Genomic DNA, 14,254 nt, shown 5'->3' with positions numbered 1-14,254 from the left:
ACTCTTCAAAAAAACAAATCCTTATCCTTGAATCTGGTTTAGTAGCTGCCTTAAGCCGAATTCTGTGGTGCGGTAAAATTGCCCCTTTTACTGCGAAACCGAATCACCTAAAAAAGGCTCTCCCAACTCTCACAACCCGGCAAGCAAAGTTCAAATGGCCCAATAAAGCCTGCACCTGATGCAGCTCCAACTTATCTTAAGAGACTGCACCTTCCAACAAAGCAATCAATTTTTGCACCTTCTCCACCGGTAAACAAACTTCAGACTTCTCTGAATCCAATTCAATTCTGAGAAACGTAATGGTGGTAGCTGGACCTTCAGTCTTATCATGAGCCAAGGGCACTCATATCTCCTTCATGCATTCATGGAAATCCACCAAACCTGTTGCGCATACAGTTGAACCTGCATCACCCACCAGAAAGAAATCATCTAAATAGTGAGTAACATTTCTGAACCCTGTCTTCTGTTGAACAAACCACTGCAAAAAACAACTAAAAGTTTCAAATAAAGAACAAGACACTGAACAAACCATTGGCAACATCCTATCCACAAATATCTTGTAATCAAATTGAATCCGCAGCAATGAAAAACTCATCAGGGTGGACTGACAACAATCTAAAAGCAGACTGAATGTCTAGCTTTGCCATCAAGACATTCCTACCACTACTTCTGACTAGGCAAATTGCCTCATCAACTGACGAGTAATGGACCATAGAATCCTCCAGTGCAATGAAGTCATTGACTGACTCCCCCATTCGCCATCGTAGGTAATGAATCACTTGAAACTCTCCCTGCTGTTTCTTCTCCACTACTCCCAATAGTGAAATAGTCAGATTAGAAAAAGGACAAAAATCAAAAGGCCCCACTATTCTCCCAGCCCTTAATTCTTTTATCAATTTCCCCCTTACAACATCTGCCCTTTCGCATGCAACTTCAAATTATTTGCCCATCTGTGCACTCTCGGGCCCTGATAACATAGCCTGAAACCTTCTGCAAAACCCCATTATAACAACTTCGCCTCTTCAATCTTTGGATAAAATTGTAGCCAATAAAACAAAATCTCCAATCTAATAGGAGTAGGGCCCTTATCCCACCACCAGCTGAAATTGTCCCCTTCCTCTATTGCCTCCCCACCCCCATTTGCCTGCCAGCCCCACTCCATTCCCCCAAAGCACTGAACCAAGGGATGCTTTCCTCCACAATGGGAGCAGTTGTGCCTAAACTTGCACTGTAATCATGTGCATGATCCTCTGTTAAAGGACCCACACAAACTATTCTGGGGGAATGACCCTCTAACTGAATTACCCACCCCTGCTTGGGTGGGAAGTCCTTGAAAGGGCTTATAGGGAACTGGAAGCCCACTAGCTGTATGTAAGGTGGGGCCGTTTTGGACGTGCGCAACCATTGCATCCAAAGCTCATTGTCAATATCGCCCCACTCCTTATCTGGAAATAGTGCCATCTGAGCCCTGAATTCCTCGTCATATATAAACCAACCAAAACCCCCATAATCCATTTGAGCCTGCCTCACCACATCCATGTATTTAAAAAGAGAAACAGATTGCTCTGGAATTTTCCCATAATAAACACTAGCAAAAATTAAGATTGCTGATGTTCAATTTTCAATTGTAGTGAGAACTCTCGGTCTCCTAGATAACTCCCATTCCTCCTCCTTGGAACCTTCTTTTGCTTGTACTTCTCTATGTAACAACTTGGAAACATCCACAAATTCACCTTTACTTATTTTCTCCTTCATAGCTTGGGTGAGATGCGTCCCCAAAGGCATTGACACCCCCATGTATGGTAATTTTTACATTCTTCACACTCCCCCCAAATGCATCATCCTTACCTTCACTCACCGTATGAGAGTCCATCTCTTTATCAGCCCCTTTACCATTCTTACGCCCATCTTTTTGTACTTTGGCACCGTTTTTGTCTTTCAACCATTGATCATCACCATCACCCATGTCATCCAAATTCCCCATAACTTTTGATGACGCTGCAATTGGACTGCTCCCCACCGCTACTGAAACCAAACAAACCACTTTTGTATTACCACTCCCCTGTCCCCAAACTGGAGTCTTTTTGCTCTGACCTTTCTGAAAAGATCCAACCGCATTAAGCCGACTATCCTTTTCACGTATCCGATCGCACTGGACCGTCTTGGATGCCAGAATCCTGAATAACACCAACATTCCTCTCCCTCTTGTACAACACTTCCCCTTTTGTGTTTCTTTGAGGAAACTGCGTTCCCTATCATCCCAAATTTCACCTTCTTCTAACTCTTGCTCATACTCATAATCTAAACTTTCATCATGTATGGCAGTCAGATTGTCAAATTTGCAGATTCACCAGGCCACTCCCTTGAAGTCAGGTGGCTCGCTCCAGACACCACCCTCACTTCTGCTCGATGTCCCGAAAGTGCCCAGACCTTCACCGGTACCACAAAACTGGACCTCTTCTCCACTGCTATCATCTGCTGGGCCGAGACACCAGGGGCGCAAACCCACAGATAAATGTCACACCCCTTCTTTAATATCTTAGCCGCCCTGTTCTGTGACTCTAAACCTTTATTATGTGAAATAAGCTCATTAACCTTCACCTGCCGTGAGTTAAAATTATGACCATCATCCCCAATCATTTGTTTAACTAAACAATCCTGTCTCGAAATTTTTTCCAATGGAACCATACTCTCTTGCTCAACTTGCCATCTCCGTACTTTGTTTCTCATAGGACTGACCCACCAGTGTATAAATTGTAGTTCAGGATGATCCACCCTTTGTGTTTGCTAATAATTGTCAGCAAACGCCTCTCCCGACGTACTTGCATTCATATTTAAATTATTTTCTTCCTCTGAGTCCGATATTATAATCGGCTCGGTCGATTCAATGGGGGCGGCCATCTTGTTTGTCACGCCCCAGGACCCTTCCTCTAACAGGTCAGGCAAGCCTACCTGACCCACCTCTAGGAGAAGTCCCTCTTCAATTACTATGCCGAGATCATAATGTGCATGCACATTGGCAATTCGAGCCCCCAAGCGGCTCACCAGGTGCACCACACCCTGACAGGAATGACCCCTGCCTCTGCCACCTACACACTGCTGCCCTGACATCCCTGTGCGGTGCAACCTTCTATGCCTGAAATGGGAACCACGTTCAACCGACTCAACAAAGAAATTACTTCCATGAGGAACTGCACCCCCTTCATAAATAGGTGAGCCACGTGCCCATTGGCATGACACCCTTTTTTTGCTTGAATTTTTTCCCTCTGCGCAACGGCGAAGCTCAAGTCATTACTGCTGCAGCAACTCCATCTGCTGACGCTCACTTAGGCCTTTTAAGGCCTACCCACGCCAGTTCCAGAACACCCTCCTGCAATAAGTCCTCCCTACCTTCCTCCTTCAAAATCTTTAATGTCTCCACCACTTTACTACCCTTTGCCATTGTTTCGAAACCACTTAGATCAAAACTGAAACTAAGGAAAATAAAACCGAACTCTAAGGCCTACCTCCTATGCTCAAAAACGACCGCGCCCTGACTCCTTGGGGTGTGAAACGGCCAAAGAGGCCGCCCCAATTCCACCCAGACTATATATAACCTAACTAAAGCCACGCCCTAACCCAGCCTACAACCAATCCCCCTCGCCTGCTTGATGGATTGCACCATCTATGCCCAATATGCCCGGGGGGATACCGGGCAAGCCCTTGCTCCCCCCAAGCCTCCATCGGGAGTTTGAGGGCAGAGAGATACCTCTCACCCCCAATAGTGTGAAAGGACAGTACAACGATCAATAGAAAAAATGGCACTCGACCAAGATCCATGTGCACCTTCAATGTAAGGGTTGGAGCCTGCATGGTGAAGTCATCAGGCATTTGTCTATGACTATATTAGCTACAGGGGCCCTCGGTCTCATGAAAACACACTGAAACATGGAGATCCGGGCAGTAGCGTGGTCTTGCCTTATTATTTAAGCTATGTCATCCCCTTTTCCTCACCTAAAAATTAGGCTTTCAGGGGCCATGGTTTGTGGTTTCCAGTTCCAGAAAAAAATCTTACCTGTAGATTCTATTTCCTTGTCTGTATTCTCTACTCACAATCTTTAGCTTTTGAAGTTATCTACATTGTACAGTGTATGTGCACCTGTAAGCGGAACACATGATATTTAAGATAAGAAACGAGCAAGCACAAGAAATGTGAATGAAGGCGCAGGTGCCGTGAAAGCATTATACTTTCCCACCTTGAATTCCTCAGTTCACTAGTTCATGGGTTTCTTCACTGGAGGCGTATTGCAAAATAATCTACTTATCCACCACAAGAAACAGGAACAAATAACTGATGAAGCAACAAGATATTTATAGGTATTATATCATCATCATTAGAAAAGGGACAAAGTAGGAACCAAGAATATGCATAATAATTTGGGTCTCCTTTCATTTAGGATGATTAAGCAGAAACATAGCTATTCCAATTCCCTAAAGCAAAAGATAAATTATACAAGTATATTTAATAGTCACATGAGAATATGTTGATTATAATTGTGTTTAACGTGTTAAAAGCTTTAAAGTACTCTCATTTGTAATTCTGTGCCAAGGTAAAGCAGAACACAGTTAAAAGTTAAAAGAGGATGTCAAGTGATTTTGAGGATTGTGGGAACACATAGAAGAAGAGTGACTCCAGCCACCTCTCAACTCACTGCCTCTTCCCCTCTATCTTGATATTCACCGTTCCCCTGCCTTGTTGGTTATGACTTCTCTGTTCAGTTACAGGGTGATCCACATCATTCCTGCAGGAACAAGCACTTTACACAATTTGTGCTTATGCGTTGGCAGCGTCCTCTTGATAGGAACAGCTAGCCTTCTCTTGCTTGCTAACATTTCCATGGCTTTCAGATCCAACCCAACCATTCAATGTGAGTAGTTCATCTTCTTGAAAATGCCAAATTGCAAATCGCATGCTAAAAAGCCCTGATTGTCTATGGAAAGAGTTCCTTGCTGTTGAAGACTAACCACTGTACCAACGTAGAAGGATATCTAAACTGGTGCTTGGTTGACAAACCCAGGATAGATCTTTGTCTCTCACCTTCAGTGATGACGGCTTTATATGCCGATGCCAGCTGGCTGCATCATTAGTCCAATGCCACTGTGATGCTAGCTCTCATACGTTGCTGGGTGGGGAATCACCATGTGTGGGATAGAGTACATCAATTTCCACCCCATGCTCATGACCACTCAAAAACAACAGAGTGTGATGCCTGTGAAATTATCATACTTCTTCAGGAAGGCACAGGCAATATAGATGCTTTTGTTTATTCTTCACAATAATCCTTCAGCCTTTCCATTAGTTGTGGCCACTAGGAGATATTCTTGACCTTCTTTATTTGTAACAATTGTAAGTATTCTATAATCTTGGGCCCATTGTCTATGCATAACTCTTATATGAGGCTCTGTATGGCAATCAATGTCTTCAGTTTAATTATCACCTCTTATACCGCAAACAATTGCCCTTCAGGGTGTTTAATGTTGTTGTAAAGGTATGCCACTTTTTGTATGATCACTCCCTAAATTTTGGACTGATGCTGCTGGTTTTTCAAATCAGAGAGTGTACTGAGGCCTACTAAACAGACCTCAGTGGCAGTGTTATAACCTTTTAGAAAATGTATGCTGAACTGGCTATCCCCCATTGACATAGGTTAACTTACTTATAGGTCCTTATTATATGGTACCAGTGGTACCTAGGGCCTGTAAGTTAAAGTGTCCACTCAGGGATGCAGGCACTGATTGTGCCACCCTGAGTGTAACAAACTACAACATGGCTCCCAGCCTGCCACTGCAGACTGGAAGAGCAGTTTGAAACTTCTAGTTTGACTTTGCCATTTAAATTCATTGGAAAGAACTAACCTCCCTTAACAATACATTTATCCCTTCTAAGGAAGGCCTATTGCACCCTAAGGCAGGGTGCTGTATATTATTAAGTAAGACATCTGTTATTTATGCCCTAACAGTGAAAGCCCCAAATTGTCGTTTTTACTGTGGAAGAGCTAGTAGTAGGTGAAGGCATCAAAACCACCAGTGATGAGGGTTCCCTGTTGTTCATTCTCTTCCCTCCAGGCTCCAACACACCACCTAGTGTAACACCACAAACTGCTGACAAAATACTTTGAATGACTCTAAAGATGCTTTCCACATACATAGGCCCTTTGCCAGGCATTACTGCTGCAGTTAACCATGCATTTTTCCTTCATACTTCTTCCTGGACAGTTCCCCCTGGCGGCGGGTACCACTGTTATGGCATACTCTACCTCACGTACATGCTTATTGAATACATGTCTGCTTTACAGTACCAGCTGCTCCAGAGAAGGGGACACAACAATACAGCATGCTCATAACCACCTCATGTTAATAGTAAACATAGGGAGCCTTGTCATACCCCAAGGCCCTATTGTTGATTTGAACACACAGACAATCGAGGTGAGGCTGTTTGGGTGCCACTCTCCATGGGACGCACTCCACTGCATCTACTGACTGATAAGATATTGCTGACTTATGCCGTGTGCTTCTGCCTCGTGGTCACGCCACCGGTGTCATGCATACCCACATGTTACTTTATCTTACTGGCACATCTAACCGTACCCACGAACATGAGGGTATCCGGAGGCAAGAGGGCGCTCACAACCACAAGGTATCAAGGGGTCAATGCACCAACACACCATTCAAGCTGTCACCTGCTTCACAGCCAGTTTGCCTACGCTGGCGAACAATGTTCACGTGTTTGAGCGGGATCCCATTACATCTCTGTTCCCAATGGTATGATATGTTTTTGGGTGCTGTTTTTCACTGGTTTAATGTTCTTGCCTGCACCGACTTGAACTATCTATCCCTTGGTGGAACTAGTCCTACCTACCCGGCCAGAGCTGAAGTCTACCCACTCATAGCACTATGTTGACTGATACTAATATATGAACATGGAATCTCCTGGGGATGCACTCCCACAGATACTCTCTGTTTGCATATATGTGCCGCAGGGTGATGCATATAATGTTTCTGTGGGAGTTCCACCTCAAAGAGGTAGGGGCCATGTGGCTGCATTAATGGTGGCAGAGCCAAATATACTCTACCAATGACTCCACTTCTGCTCAGGGAGTTCTGGTATGAGTTAAGGGAGGGGCACCTTTTGTGGCACATAATACTGTCATAGAACCTGAGGGTAGTTACATGTTAGTGGAGGGTTGACTAGAGGGCTGCCGAATGTTACTCTATGCAAGTTATGCTCCCAATTCTGAGCAGGCAGTGTCCCTGAATGCCCTGACCGGAGTGCTGTCAGATTGGAGTAGACTACCCTATTTACTAGGCAGCAACTTTAACAGTGTCCTCAACGCAGACCTGGGACGAGCCTTCCCACCACTTCAAATGCTCAGGCATTAGCAAACTGGCTACAGCACTGTAGCCTGATTATTATTTGATGCCTACGTAATGCACACACCAGCATCTATTCATATGACTCCCATGCCCACGCCCTACATGTATGAATAGACCACTTAGGTAGCACATCAAATCTAATCCCCCACATTGCACACATTGACTACCTTGGCAGGATGCACTTGGACCATAATCCTCTCCACTTGCGGTTGCACTGGGATTATGCGCCCCCCTCATCCCAGCATGGGACCTACAAACAACAACACTGGGGTTGCATATGGGAATACCTTGTCATTAAAGCAGGCACTGGCACCTCCCGTCTGAATGAGTGGGATGCCTTCAAGGTGGAAATCAGAGGACGCTGCTTTGCAAGCCACCCTGTGGGAACTAGGTCACTGGCACAATGCAGGGCTTCTTAACCTGGGGGATCTGTACCAAGATTGTACACTCCTCTTCATCAATGAGTTAATTGGCAAAGGGGCAGCTTTTTTGTATAGTTCTCTCCTTCGGTCTCAGGGAGCACACTGATATACAACGGGAACTAGACATGCACCTAGCAATACAATACCTGCATGTAATGGGAAGGGGTCGCCGCCTGACGTGATGGTTAGCCAGTTCCTAGTGCACAAATGCTGCCACTCCACTTACCACAGTGTGGCAACAATGCAACACTAAATTAAACTGCTCCTGCATAGATAAAGAATGGCAGAATATACCTGCTTTGTATCCCACAATTCCTGCCTCAGGCTTGTACAGTAGTACATGCTACACAGAGCTTATCGCACCCCCACAAAATGAATTGCTACTTTCATTGCACAGAAACTGACTGCTCATCTGAAGCCGACTTCCTTCATATGTTCTGGGCATGCCCACCACTCTTTAAGTACAGGCTAAGAATTATGAATCATTTAGCATGCTGCATGGGTCACACCACATTGAACATCTGGGAGGTGTACTTGCTGGACCTACTACGCCGAACCAAGAAAAACAAAGCAGTGGTACGGTTAGTAGAAATATCTCTCCTCTCCCTAACAAAAAAGAAGAAAAAGAGCTCTTCAAATAACACAGAACAAATAATATAAAGGATGAAAAATGCAAGTACATTGTGTGAGCATGTCGTAAAAATATTTCAAATAAAATATAATATGCATGAAATAGCAAACATGTTATTCAGTCTGTAGTCCATAGATATAATGTTGGAAACTTCAACATAAATCAAATCACAAAGGAGGGAACCATTATTAAGGTCTAAGGGATATCCCCAAAACAAAGAAAGCATTTCTAGGGAAATAAAACAGTGAAAATACGCGAAATAATTTTTCAGTGCTTGCTATGGCAGATTCACCTCTAATGAAGATATTGTTGAAAGTGTAAGGGAACACAATCACTCCCCAAAGATGACAGAAATGTCCTATATGACTTAAGAGAAGCAATCATAAGCTCACAAGAGTCCACAAGTACAATACTAAAAAACATAACTCCCCATGTTCCTAAAGAAGCAAGTGGGCAACTTCCAGCCATAGAAAATCTAAAAAGGCTAATAAGTAAAACAAGGATATTCACTGGAGAAACTCAAAAAGCACCCAGAATATATGGTGAAATATAAGTCCCCGACATTTAACAATAACAGATACTAACCAAGATTTCATACTGCATGATAATGAAAATGACAACAAAATTATCATAGTCTATGAAACTAACAATAATTTACTAATTGTAAGGCAGTGCAACACATGGGTGATGGCTGGAACGATTAAATCATGCCCACCACCATTTACACAAATATACACTGTGAAAGGGCAATACCATAATGCAAATATTTCTTTAACATAGGTACCACTTGGCAACAAGCAAGGTGCACTCTATAATGAATTGGCAACACTAATCAAACAAAACATTAATCATAATGCAGAAAATATCAATATTGACGTTGAACAAGCTATGATTTACCCCCGCAACAAAACAAGGGTATTACTAGTACTTCAACCAAAGTAAATGAAGGCACCTACAAACATCTCTCCTTAGTATGAATATGTCACAAAAGCAGAATTGGCAGATGAAGTAAAAACATTAAAAGCATGAGCCTACATACCTGTCACAGAAATAATAAAATACTACGACCTATGGAATACCCATACTACCAAACAATGTAAACAAAATCTCACGCTCATCAGTTGGCCATCTCCACCTATCAGGATGCAAGCAAGTACTCGAATGTCACATCCTCTAGTGGAATGTGTATGAGAGCACCTCTCAAGAAGCAAAAACTAAAAATGCATTGGCAGGGTGGCATAATTCTTTTCAAGGAATGCTTGGAAGAAGCCACTCTATATTCTACCAATTTTTTGAAATACTAACAAATGAACAAATCTACCAATAACCAATGCTAAAAGAATCGATAACAAAGCTAACCTTAAAAATATCCAAACAAACTTAACAAATGCACTAAATGCTACCAGACAAACTGTGACCATTTGCCAAGTTCTACCTCACTTTAAAACATTAGCCAGATTATTACTATAAAAAACAATAGAGAGAAAATCAAACTTAAACATTACCTAAATAAATTAAACAAAAAACACCTATACAGTTTTGTGAATAATAAAGTATTAAAACATTTTTATCGCTCTGAATTACTCTAAATACAAACAAAATGGTTTTAGAAAAACACGTTCTCCATATTAAGCAACTAAAATATAATAACATAAAGCACTCATAGACTGAAAACAGTACATAACAAAACAGCACATCACACATAATTAAAGTATAGCAGAATATGAGCAAGCACAATATAATAAAAATTTCCCACCCAACAAAAAAGAACTTACTAATGGGTTTTCAGCTGAATTCCTACATAGACACCGAAAGCAAAATACAATCCATCAAAACAAATTCTAAAAAATATAGCCCAAAAACAAATGCAAAAATACAAACAAAACGATCAAATAAAATCCAGGGGAGCCATACAAAACCTGCAAAGCATTTAACAGACAGAATGCACTCTTGGGAAACTGAACAAAACTAGGACAAATTACCAGTTGGTTAAAAAATCCCAATATTAAAGGCAGTGGCCATTAAATAACACAATTTTGCCTTAAAAAAGGGAAAGAAAACACAGAAAACCCCACCATCGAACCAAACATACCCCTGTAAATAATGACACACAAGTAAAATGCCTAAAGGGATATCATAATTTCAAGCAATAAAAATGTACAACAGGATTAGGCCTACTGCACGCACCTTAAGCAACCATGGCAAAGACCCAGACTAACTATAACCTACAAAAAGATGCAGATGCTAACCTTTCTAAAATATACCACCTTTCACCACACATAGGGGTCATTATGTCCTTGGAGGTCTTCTGACCGCCAGGGATAATGTGGCGGTATGAGGCCAACAGGCTGGCAGTACATACCGCCACATTATGAGATTGGCGGGTTGAGGCAGCCAACCTGCCACTTCCACACTCATACCACTATGGCGGTATCAGCCACTGGGTCGGAGATGTCTATCTCCAGCCCAGCGGCCGACATAGTACCACCCATGGCATTATGAGCTGGCCTACCACCATGGTTTTTGTGGCGTCTGTTTGTCGTGGTGTCTGTGACAGCCTGTTGGCGTCATACTGCCACATTATCCCTGGCGGTCAGAAGACCGCCAGAGACATAAGGACCCCCTTAGGAAGTTAAAGAACAAATTGAAATCAAGCTTATCTTTACTGGAGAGCCCTAATGAGGAACCACTAACCTGCAGAGGTGGTAGTGTCGAAAAACAATGAAAACAGACTACAAAATAAAGCAAGTGGTGAAAATAATGATGAAATAACGAAAATGAAAAAAAGATACAAACCAAAACAATTTATACATGTGAATATTGTATTGGCTTTCTAAAAATCAGTGAAATGTGTTAACATTTTAAATATATGTTTAAAATGTACAACATTGTTTTTATTAAAAAATGCATATATTTAAAAACATAAAAACTGTTAAATCATTGAAAATATTTTATTTACAGTTCTTTTAAAATATAACCTATAGAACAACTAAAGTTAAAATTTAAAAAATATAGAAATCTTCAAAAATGTAAATGTGAATGTATATATGAAAGTTTATAAAAATATATATGAAAATAGATATATTTTTATGATTGCCAACTTGAACAATTAGTACTTTAAAAATGGGTTTATTTTAATAAAAATTAAAGTAAACACGTTTGGGTAAAGTGTTAGACTTTGGGATGGTTATATGCACTATTCTCGCTCCATACTTACTCACAATTGGGAAAGTGTTGGACTATTGGTGTTTGAAATTTACTATTCTTGTGCCTACCTGCCTGCCCCCTGTACCCTCCTGGAGCCTGGAGTGATGTTTTTTGGCCTTGCTCATGTGCGGGCTGTGGGGGAGTTTAGTGCTACCACAGGAGGCTGCAGGAGGCCTCAGGGTGCAAAAAGTCTGAAGGAGTCCAAAGGAGTCAAACCTTCTTCCACTACTCAGCACTGGATTTCGTTGGCACAACGTTTGGCAGCCCAAGACCCAAGGATGCTCAGTGAGTGCATGGAGTAGTCTTGACTTGCCGACCCCAGTCTCGGCCCGACCCAACCCAAGTCTCAGCTGCTCCTCCCCTAGCAGCCCACAGCACCCCATCGGTCACTTGATGCCTCTTTTCTAAAATTATGCCTCACCACTCTCTAGCTGTTGAGAATATGTTTGTGGGGAAGTGAGGCAGCATCAAACGGTTCACCTGCAAGAAAAAGTATCTGCTTGTCCCCCATCATCTAGTGTCAGCAAGGCATGCCTGTGCCCCTCCTCACTCTCCAGCCACTGAAAAATACATACCTGGGTAGGTAAGGTGGTCCCCAATAGCTGTCCCACAAAAAGAAGTCTGACCCTGTGCCCACCATATGCAGGAGTGAGGTAGCACTCCAAAGAAGTGTCAAAGCTCTTCTACAAGGTTTGAGTTCTGGCAAACAAACTGCTCCAACAGACAGGTGCCATGAGATCTGGCAAGGTCAAACAACAACCCTCACAAAAAAGCTTTCAAAGAAGACCAGAACTGATGGTGCCTCAAGCAGCATATGAAATGTGAATTTGGGCCAAGTTAGCCCACTGATACCATCCATTCAATCACTCTTCGAGAAGATAAACTATGTTAGAGTTAATAAATTTGCATTTCTAAAGGATCCAGCTGCTGTCATTTATGCAGCACCAGGAAACATCAAGGGCCACCCAAAACCACTGATGCCTCAAAATTCAGAACCCATAGCAACATGTCCTGACCAACAATCAAATTTACACCCAAAAGAATGTGTGCAAACCACAGCCACAGCACTGAGCGAAACAGCAGTAGGAAACTCCATTATAACGGAGGCCCAGGTCCATGTCCCACATCAACAGCTCTAGACGCCAAGGCCTGAGCAGCAATTGGCTTCAATTCAGTCTCCCACACAGGACAATAACTCCAATAAAAGTGTTAACCACCCACTTAAAGAGGCCAATAATTCCTGGCTACATTCAATCTCATTAACAAATAACACAGATCTCATACAAGCAATGGAAGCCAAGACCATCAACCTGGTGGGCAACCAAGAAGAAAACATGCCTTCCATTATAGAACTCTCAAATCACTCTGACCTTACTGTGCAAATAGATACAAATATGGATACCACCCTGTCAAGACAGGTTTTAGCATTCCCAAAACAAGACCAAATAGGTGACATAGGAGTAAGAGCAAGTAGTGAAAAGAATGTGGAATGTGCGGTTACCAAGTGCCCATTGAATTATAACTCCTGAAAAGTAGACAGTTTTTAAAATTTACACTGCTCATTATTAAATATTTTACAAACTTCTATCTCAAAGCTGAATATGCAATCTGACAAACTGGACCTTCAGATCGGTCTAATGAATATCATAGCCACTCATGTTTCCGGTATTAACACCAAACTTGATGAATTGACAGATGTGATAACCAGCGAGCAAAGAAATAAGTCATCAGGAAAGTATGAGGTCCGTAGTTGTCGGCTAATCAATGATAAGCTAAGTTCTATTCCAACCAGCTTAACTAGCATTATAAATAAGCGGAAGTGTTGCAAAACTGATACAACTGCGTACGGGCCAACCTCAGGCCAGAATATCTGCTCCCAAATTCAAACACTAGTACCACAACAGGTCTCCAAGCAAAATTATGCAGACGGTTCACTATGTAAAACCTTGGCGGACCTGAGACTAACTATGCAGGTATTCCAACTCTCTGATCAATCTATGTTAAGGGCTACTAATCACATCGAGCGCATGACCTTAGTTCAAACAAGGAGACAGAAGAAACGTGCCAGGAAAGCTAGAAGAAATCTTCGCCAACTGCTGAAGAATGATGCGTATAACAATAAACTATGTCCTATTTTTGAACTTAATCAGACACATCAGATTAAGTAACAGCAAATGTTATAGCAATTTTGTCCAAAGGTGATGAACTTGAGTAATATGAGGAACCAGAGAAGATACAGACATTGAGAGACTCACTATATTCATCACAGGTATCAGATAAGAGGACTGCCAGTCTGCACAAGGCATGTGAATCCACCTCAAAACAAATTGGCCTGGAATGCCGTTGCAGGAGGCAAACCAGACACATTCGTACTGACAGGCCCTTCAGACAGCAACACTTGGTAGGTCAAACACAGTGGAGAAAGGCTGTGAGGTAATTCTAAAGCAACTTGACTCAGAACAGCAGAGTGGATGATGAATAAGCATTCCTGAAAATGTACGCAAATTTCCGGACAGGATAGGACTGTGGTTCTTCCTCCAACACGGAAATAATGGCATGAGTCAAACTTGGCAATTGAAAC

The sequence above is a fragment of the Pleurodeles waltl genome, chromosome 5 (genome assembly GCF_031143425.1).
Source record: "Pleurodeles waltl isolate 20211129_DDA chromosome 5, aPleWal1.hap1.20221129, whole genome shotgun sequence".
Lineage (NCBI taxonomy): Eukaryota > Metazoa > Chordata > Amphibia > Caudata > Salamandridae > Pleurodeles > Pleurodeles waltl.
This window is presented reverse-complemented; position numbering follows the sequence as displayed.